Source organism: Lichenostomus cassidix, chromosome 2 (genome assembly GCF_008360975.1).
Source record: "Lichenostomus cassidix isolate B80296 chromosome 2, HeHo_3.0, whole genome shotgun sequence".
Taxonomy (NCBI): Eukaryota; Metazoa; Chordata; class Aves; order Passeriformes; family Meliphagidae; genus Lichenostomus; species Lichenostomus cassidix.
Genome location: NC_139482.1, coordinates 122,867,900 through 122,874,420, shown reverse-complemented (window position 1 = coordinate 122,874,420; position 6,521 = coordinate 122,867,900).

Here is a 6,521-nt window from a genome sequence, read left to right as displayed (position 1 = left end):
ATTGTATCACCATCCATTTTTCTTAAGAATAATAGAAACTAAGTGTCGCTGTTGAGCCGCTAGCAGAGTAAGAAAATCCGGGTTCAAAAGGTGGCATCCAGAAGAGGCTTTTATTATTTAATTCCATCTTATATAGACTTTTCAAAGGTCACCTGGATTGGTCAGTTCGAAGCCTCCCCCTAGGCCTGATTGGCCAGGCCTGAACTGTCCACATCTGAGAAACTGTTTTTAATAACATCCAAACTTTATCTTTGTTTATAAAACACAGAAAGAAGAGAGAAAAAGTTCCCGTGGGAAAGGTCTGTGCTAGCCACAACTAAGATACTGTTTCACCACCAAAACATCATTCAATATTATCTCAGAAATGAAAACATGAATGATCAAAACCAATTAAACTCTAATGCAAGCAAAAATATTTGCAGTGCTTACTGGAGGTGTCCAGTTAAAGAATTCCATATATGTTCAGAATGCCACAGTCATTTCAGCATAGCATAGAATAAAATAGAATAGACAATTTCAGTTGGAAGGGACCTACAGTGTTTGTGTCCTCCTGATCCCTCAGGGCTGACCAAAAGTTAAAGCACATTTTTAAGGGCATTGTCCAAATGCCTTTTTATACAATGACAAGCTTAGAGCATTGACCACCTCCCTATGAAGTCTGTTTCAGTTTTTGACCACCCTCCTGGTAAAGAGACGCTTCCCAATGCTCAGTCTGAGTTTCCTCAGTAATACATGCTCTTTTAAGAATCCACTAAAGCAGTCCTGGTTTAAGTAAATTATGTAAATCAGATTGTGATTAATGGGAAAGAAAGGGAAAGTAACTTATCCATAAGTAATTTTGCAGATGCAAGTCTGGTTTTGAGAGGCAAAGCTAATTCTTCACAAAGTAGAACACTTCTTCAGTTTGACAAGTACTGGATTCTGTGCAATTCCTTGTGTGTGACCTAAACAGGTTTCCATAAGGCACTGTTTCAAGAAGTGCACATGAATTGATGAGGTCCAAACATCTAAAATGATGTGTTACCTTGTTATTTTTTGCTTTATTCCGTCTTCCAAATCCCAAAGAGTGACCTGCATTTGCCATGAAACACTTCTACTGGCATTTCTGTTATCTTATATTATGTGGACAAAATGTGTAACATGGGTTAAGCAAAAACATATTTTAGAAACTCTCTGCCTTTTCCTTTATGTGTTTTCTCTACCATGGCCTCTGAGACCTCTTTTGCAAGAAAGTATTAAGCAGTTTGTAGTAAGGGGGGAGTGTCCTTCCTGAAATATTCAATAGCACTTGAGAAATTATTGGATTCCCATTCTCTCATTCTCCTATGACCGCTGTAGCAAATGAAGCCCAGTGCCACACACAGGCTTACCCAAAGGATGAGTAGTTTGTAAGGCTACCCAGGGCAGTTGTGTGGAGACTTGGGTCATGAGAGAGCCACTTAACTAAGGTAGGGAGCATGTGAGTCATCTGAGCTGTGAGAAGGCAAAATTAGAGAAGCTTTAATTTCTGCTTTGAGTTGCCTTGGATTTAATAACATTTATAGGAATATTATGTGTGCTTCCAGCAACTTTCCAGAGGCAGTTTAAATCTGTTACTGGTGGTTGTAGCTTCCTGAAGGCAGGACATCTATCTGGCTGGCTTTGGATAAGTATGTGAAAACAATTTTATGATTCCATATGGAGTTGGTGATGCTTTGTAGATTGGATATGTTGGCATATCATAGCCAACACCTATGAAGAGGTGTAGATAATAATTTCTCCAGTAGCAAGCTGACTGGTACCCTTCCTATTGGAAGTGCCATATTTGTAATGCCATAGTGGATTCCTCATATTTAAATTTAGTAAAATGTCTGCAGTTACTGACGTGGTTACCTCTGTTGATGTGAGCAGCTACCTCATGCAATGCCATGACTACCATGAATATTCATATTTTCACCCGCATACCCATTTGATTTTGTCTTCCTAAAGCCTCTTGCTTTATTTATGACCATCTCTAGGCTTTTTCTCAGACACAGCTCTCAGGATTCATGAGTCTTACCTAATTCTGATAAAATTGTGAAGTTTTTCTGACTCTTCTCTAGTCATTTTAGTGTATCAGATTCATAGTCTTTCTTTAAGACCAGTTGCTGAATAAAACTGCAACTCTATCTACTTACAGCTATATTTTCAGTCAGTTCTAGTCTGGCCAAGTGTAATGGAGTTAATTTCATATTCCATTTCTGTTTGCTTTCTTTTAAGCCCACTGTGAAGACAGTAGTAATTTGGAGAATAATATTGTCTTCATAGTGATGCAAAGATGCAAAGTCATATTTTAAGCCTTTTTCTTAGTGAGATAATATGCATTGTGCAAAAGCTTTTCTGTGCTTTCAGTTAACTATATCTTCTACTACAAGGCTAATGAGAAGAAAACAAATCATTGTTAATACCAAAATAACAAATAAATCATTGAACAGAATAAGGAGAAAGATCATGTTTTCCCACATTACACAAACCAAGAAAGATTAAGTTTCTGTGTATAGCCATGCCAAGATTCAATATCAAAATATTTGCGTTTGATTTCCACTGCAAGGAGAGAAAGTGCAATACCCCTTTCAGCAGAAATCAAGGTGCTGCTTAGAATAAAGTATGTTTTATTTTAATAATTCATTTTTGTTTACACCCCAGACCTGCACATCATCCTATGCTAGGTATAGGACTTTAGAGCTACAAAATGCAGACAGAGTTCTTCAGGAAGCTAAAATACTTGAGTGATTTCTTGCTTTTGTCCTGCCCTTAATTCTACTGGAAAATACTCTGAAATGTGATGGGGAAAAAAAAAAAAGAGATATATGGGCTACATCTATGTGTTCCACTCCCCTGGGAAGCAATTATCTTCAGTTCAGGCATCTCTTCCCTTTCTCTCTGTCTAGAGAATCCATAGAAGACTACAGGTAAAATGGTATCTGACTGCATGGCAGCCCCCCTGTGCTGCAGTCCAGGAGAAAGGAGCAATTCCCTTTCAGTGCAGGGAATTTTTCTCCTATAAACTCAGAAAAATCTAATTTTCCTCAGAAAGGAGAAAAATGGAAAGATAAAAAAGCAGTCCCAATATTTTATTGGTCCAAATAAAAGGAGGGGATTTCCCCCCAGAATTTAAGCATAGAAAATATTCAAGTTTTCCATATAATCCGTGACTTGCAGCAGGAAGCCATAGCATCCCTGGGTGAGCTGTGCTAGCAGCGAGGTGGAGCCTGTGTAGCTGTGCTTCAGCAGTCAAGTGCTTGCAAAGGACTCTGTGCAGCCAGGATCTCCTGCTGCACCTGGGAGCACAAAACATACGATGGCACAGACACTGATGGGTGCCAACAGCCTGTGTCCCAGAAAACAATCCCAGAGCCCAAACGGCACAGCTGCAGCGGCATGCAGGCTGCCTGGTGGGAATGTGGGACTCCCCAGCCCTGCCTGGGACCTGCCAGGCACAGCAGCAGCTCTCACTGGCCAAAAGAAAGCCTGGCAATACTGTAAACTCTGCACCTTCCAGAGCTCTGGAAGATGATGTCCAGTTTTGACTTCAGCTTCGATGTGGAGAGATAATACACCTTGGATAACCATAAAAATAATGGGAAATAATGTGGAAGGATCTAATTTCAATGTTGTAAATTCCAGCTTGGTTTGCTGATGAGTGGTATCAAAGTTACAGAGGTGCACTCCCTAGAGAACAGAGATGCCTGCGTGACTTCAAAAACTCATCAGGAATCCTTTCATGGGAAACAAATAATGCTTTTAAAGCTTGTCCAAACACTTGATTATTGCATAAAACATGAGTGTAAAAATGCACTGAGAAATCTAGAAGTAGCATCATTCAGCTACAACTGGAGCCAACAGCTGGCCAGAGGACAAGCAGATAATGTCCAGCACTGATGACCTGCTGTGAGGTGGGGAGCACAGGGCACACACCCAGGCAGTGGTGTTAGTGCTGGAAAGCATCTTGAATGGGTTTAGAGTGCAGTTCCCAGGATGCCCTGGGACCCTGATGTACTGGTTTTGGATGGGATAGAGTTAATTTTCTTCCTAGTAGCTGGTACCATGCTGTGTTTTGGGTTTAGGGTGAGAATAATGTTGATAGTGCACTGATGTTTTGCTGAGCGGTGCTTATTCTAAATCCAGGACTTTTCACCTTCTCACATCATCCCACTTCGAGAAGGCTGGGGGGCACAAAGAGGTGGGAGGGGACAAAACTGTATCAGCTGACCCCAACTGCCCAAAGGCATATTCCTACCTTATGACATCCTGCTCAGTATATAAGCTTGGGAGCTGTCTGGACATTGGTCAGTGGGTGGTGAGAAATTGCATTGTGCATCACTTTATTTGTATATTATTATTATTATTATTATTATTAGTATCATCATCTTTCCATTTCTGTTCCATAAAACTGTCAACCCATGAATTTTACTTCCCCCAGTTTTCTCCCCCATCCCACTGGTGGGAGGAGTGAGCCAGCTCTGGGTGCTGACCTGTGCTGTGTTTAGCTGCCTGCTGGATTAAACCATGACACCCATCCATGGATCACCTTCCCACAGGACCCCTCCTGAGGTGCCAGGGATGGGGGGAGCTCAGAGCAGAAGTGGCATCAGCTTCACCCTTATTCTCCCCCAGCTTGGCTGCTGCTGCCGATTTGCTGCTGTCTCCCAGCGGCAGATGTCAGCCTTCTCCTGCTCTGTGCTTCCCAGAAGTCATTTTCCCTAGAGCTCTGCTGCAGGCTGTGCTTGCTTGGAGAGGCACCCAAGGCGATGCATCAGGCTGACTGAGTCAGGCTCCCTCTGCACTGCTGGGGTGTCCTGGGAGCACAGCACAAGGCACACTGAGCTGGCCCTTCAGGGGGAAATCCAAGATCTAACAGAAACTGTTAATCTGAGCACAGACTGTGTTTCCTGAGCAAGCAGCTGTGCTGCCTCCAAACTTACCCCTGGAGGCAGAGGATGTGCACTTATCCAGTGCTGCTCCCAAGCTAATACCTGTGACAGGAATAACATGCAATCTGTGTAACCAGTTCATGGAGAGCTGTTCATATGCCCCTGCACTCCATCATATTTTCCATCATTTGCAAAACATCTAAAACACATTGCAGAAAAAGATGTTCCAGCTGTTGAGTTGGGTTGATTCTGTTGCGAGCATTACCCTTTAACAGCCTGCTTGAAATCCAGTGAAAAACAGTGATGTTTCCCTGCTTCCATCCAGCACTCAGGAGAGCTGGTTCAGACTTGCTAGGAGTAGGAATCAGCCTCTAAGCTCCACACTAATGTAACAGGTAATATTAGTCTGTTTATTTATGGCTACTTTGTCCTTTAGTTTCCTTTAAATGTCTGCCCAGTGCTGTATTCTTAAGGAGATGTAGCAAAAGCAATGAATTTTTCCCAAGGAAAAGGTGTTATCTTTTATGTTTTATTTAAACCCAAATCCATATTTTAGGGTAAATATTGAACATCAGTGTCCACAAAGCAGTATTTCAGGATTCTGCAGAGCTTGAAAAGCTCTTCAAAATAAAATTTCTCATTTGTAGCTGCCTATTAAATAATCAGAGCTTGCCATCTTCTGGTCAGAAGCAGTTGTGCATGGGGATTTTTGTCAACTTTTGTGAACATATAGAAATTATTATCTAAATGACTTCTTGGAAAACTGTATTTTAAGAATTAATGTTTTGAAAGTGCATTTTGATAGGGTGAACCTATTTTTCAAAGTTTGTTTAAAAATCCATTTCAACTTTAATAGCTAAAAGAAATTTAAGTTGTAGCTCAGCTGTTTCCTTATATCACACTTGTCTGGGCTGTATCTGGGATAATGCCTTTCATGTCTCCATCTTCAGGAATTGCCCAGGATCTTCCTTTTTGGTGACCCCTTTGACCGAAGCCAGACTGTTACAGTAGGGAGACATTTTCCAGCATTACTACCATCCAAAGGAAAGGGAGCATGGCATTATATTGCAGACTTGAAGCAGGCAAATGTTTCCCTGTAAATTTTAAATTATATGCATTCCTATGGTCTTTGAATAGAAAAATGAATCTCCATGAATTTTCCCGGAGGAAAGCTAAAGATCAGATGGCATCAGATCTTCAGCATAACACTGGAATTATGAATGGCTGAAGCACAGGCATCTTACTGTACACTGAGAACCTCTAATCCATGGGGTAATCCAAGCATACTCTTGTTTCTATTGCTCAGAGAGCTATGGATAACATACATACATATGTATAATGCAGGCTGGATTTTAGGTTCCTCTGTCTTGTGCCCTAGTTCCAAGTATTGATGTGGAGGTGGAGAAAGAGTTCAGTCTTTTTCAAGTGAGAGAGCTTCAAGGGTGACTGTGCTCTCTCCTTTGCTGGGAGATGAAAACTACCTTTCAAACGTGAGATTTGTTTCATGGTTCATTTAGCCCCCCATCTGCTGATGGTTTCTGATGCATCTTCTCTTGCCTTTCCCTGTGCTTCAGACATTGCTTTTATCATGCCCTCAGTCTTCCTTCTGAGCCGGCTGCTGTGCACTGT